Genomic DNA, 2512 nt, shown 5'->3' with positions numbered 1-2512 from the left:
CTTATTTGACGTGTGTAGGCGTTAATTTAGCACCTGCACGTGTTCATTTAGCGCCTGCACCTGCTTACTTTACACATGTAGCATTAAAAAGATTGCGTTTTGACCATGTGCTTAAAGACCCAAATGGCATTCCATAGCAACGAACACTGCTTTGTTTGTTGAGAGCAGCGCGAGAGGTAAGAAACGCTTGTTTAGCTTGCGTAACTAGCTCGAACCACCATTATTTCAACGTCCCCAAACTATTGAAAGGCAAAAATATCTAAAATGATATCTCCACTGTTTAAACAAAAAAAGTAACTTTGTACATTACCCGGAATGTCTTGCAGTGTTGTAATAAGCTATTTATTTCGAGTTCTTCTGCACCGGGTTTAGTGGTATACTGTCAGCCATCTTGGCTGGACTGTACACATCATGACGTCGCTGCGAGTCCCACAACGTTGACGCCCTAGAAAAAATTATCGTGCTTTCAATGCCACGTTCAAAACAACTGGGATCTCCGGAATCTGAAATCTCCGACATCCGACTTCAGTGCGTTCAAGACAACAGTGAGCTCCGACTGGGAAAAAACGTTTTGAACGGTCATCCAACTCGGAATTCCAAGTCAGGAACTCTGCCAATTTTTTAAGCTTTGACTTTCCAACCAAAAGATCATGACGTCATGATTTTGTCTTAAATGCACCACAAGACAAGTGTGGGGGGGAAAAACAAGGTCAAATCATGATCTGCATTCGTAGGTCCAGAAAGATGCCTAAGTTTCCGACTTGTAATTCCGAGTTGGATGACCATTCAAAACTACTTTTCCCAGTCGGCGCTCGTTTTTTTGCAAGTGTCCAGTTGTCTTGAACGCACTGAAGTCAGAGATTTTCAAGTTCAAAGTTCCAAGTTCCCAGTTATTTTGAAAGCAGCATGAAGCTTTTTCTTTTCTGTCTGACAGGATTGACAAATGAAACAAGTTGCTGAATGTATCTGGGATTTTATTAGCTCAGTTAGTTTTTTGTAGTCTACAAGTAGGAATTAATGTCAGTACATGTCAAGCAGTAATGCTTATGTAAAAGTTGCACAGCACTGGTATATGCATCTGTAAGACAATTCATTACTTTATATTTTTTACTGAGTATAGCAAACGTTAGAAATACCTTCCTTATATTGAGTTGCACCAATCTTGACTCCAATGCTTCCACAGTTGTGTCAAGTTGGCTGGATGTCTTTTGGGTGGTGGACCATTCTTGATACAACACAGGAAATTGTTGAAAAAAAACCCAGCAGCGTTGCAGTTCTTGACACAAACCAGTGTGCCTTACACCTACTACCATTCCCCATTCAAAGGCACTTACATCTTTTGTCTTGCCCAATCACCCTCTGAATGGCACACATACACAATCCATGTCTCAATGCCTAAAAATCATCTTTAACCTGTCTACTCCCCTTCATCTACACTGATTGAAGTGGATTTAACAAGTGACATCAATAAGGGATCATAGCTCTCACCTGGTCATTCTACGTCATGAACATTTTTGGATGCAGAATATAACTTACATGAGGAAGCTGAAATCCATACTGATATACTGTGTAAAGTCTAGAGTAAAGTCCAGTGAAGACATGGGACATGTAGTTTAAGATTAAGTCAATTCAAGAAATGATTGTCCATCCTTAGGGTTGCAAAATTACTTGCACAAATTCTTCAATTTGAAGGCTAACACCATGTACTCTTTTTTTTGTTATATAATTTAAATCCCATTCATTTTAAAAAGAGGTAGTAAAGAGAGCACACCCCGCTGGGCAAAAACTGGGTGCATCAATGTTTCCACATCATTTCAACAAAATAAATACATCTGATGAGGTTGAATCAACGTGGAAAACTGATTAGCAAAAAGTCATCAATGTAAGGGAATTTCATATTTTTTAAATAAACATCTTCACCTAAATCTAATGACATGGTGAAATGTTTTCTTGATTTCACGTTGAATTCACGTTACTTGACATCTCAACCAACAGTAAAATCAAAACTAGATGTTGAAATGATGTCTGTGCCAAGTGGGACAGTATGTTTTTTTTAGTTTGTTCTAGGTTTAGTTCAACTCAACCAGTGTGATGCATTTTGAATTAAAAGTAAATTATAATGGCACATATTTGTAACTTCTAGCGCACAATTTGGAAATACTGTAGGCCTACAGTAGTGGGCAACAGACAGATTCCTCTTTTTGCATTTCTATATCACATTTTCCCTTAGAGAAATAGAGTATGCGTCTCTAGTAAGCACCATGGACAAAGTGAAACAACTTGTTTTTTGTCGGCAAAACCAACATTTGTAAATGGACAGTAAAATAAAACAAGAATGAAATACTATAGCTCTGTGAATTAATACAATGTTTTTATCTGTGTATATCATAACAGAGTTAACAGTTAAGGTACCTGTTGTATTTGGCTCATGTGACAAATAAAATTTGATTTGACTTTTACAAATAAATGAATTAATTATTCTCTACATTGTTTGTATAATATATTTATCTTA

The sequence above is a fragment of the Salvelinus fontinalis genome, chromosome 32, assembly GCF_029448725.1.
Source record: "Salvelinus fontinalis isolate EN_2023a chromosome 32, ASM2944872v1, whole genome shotgun sequence".
In the NCBI taxonomy this organism is placed as follows: Eukaryota; Metazoa; Chordata; class Actinopteri; order Salmoniformes; family Salmonidae; genus Salvelinus; species Salvelinus fontinalis.
This window is presented reverse-complemented; position numbering follows the sequence as displayed.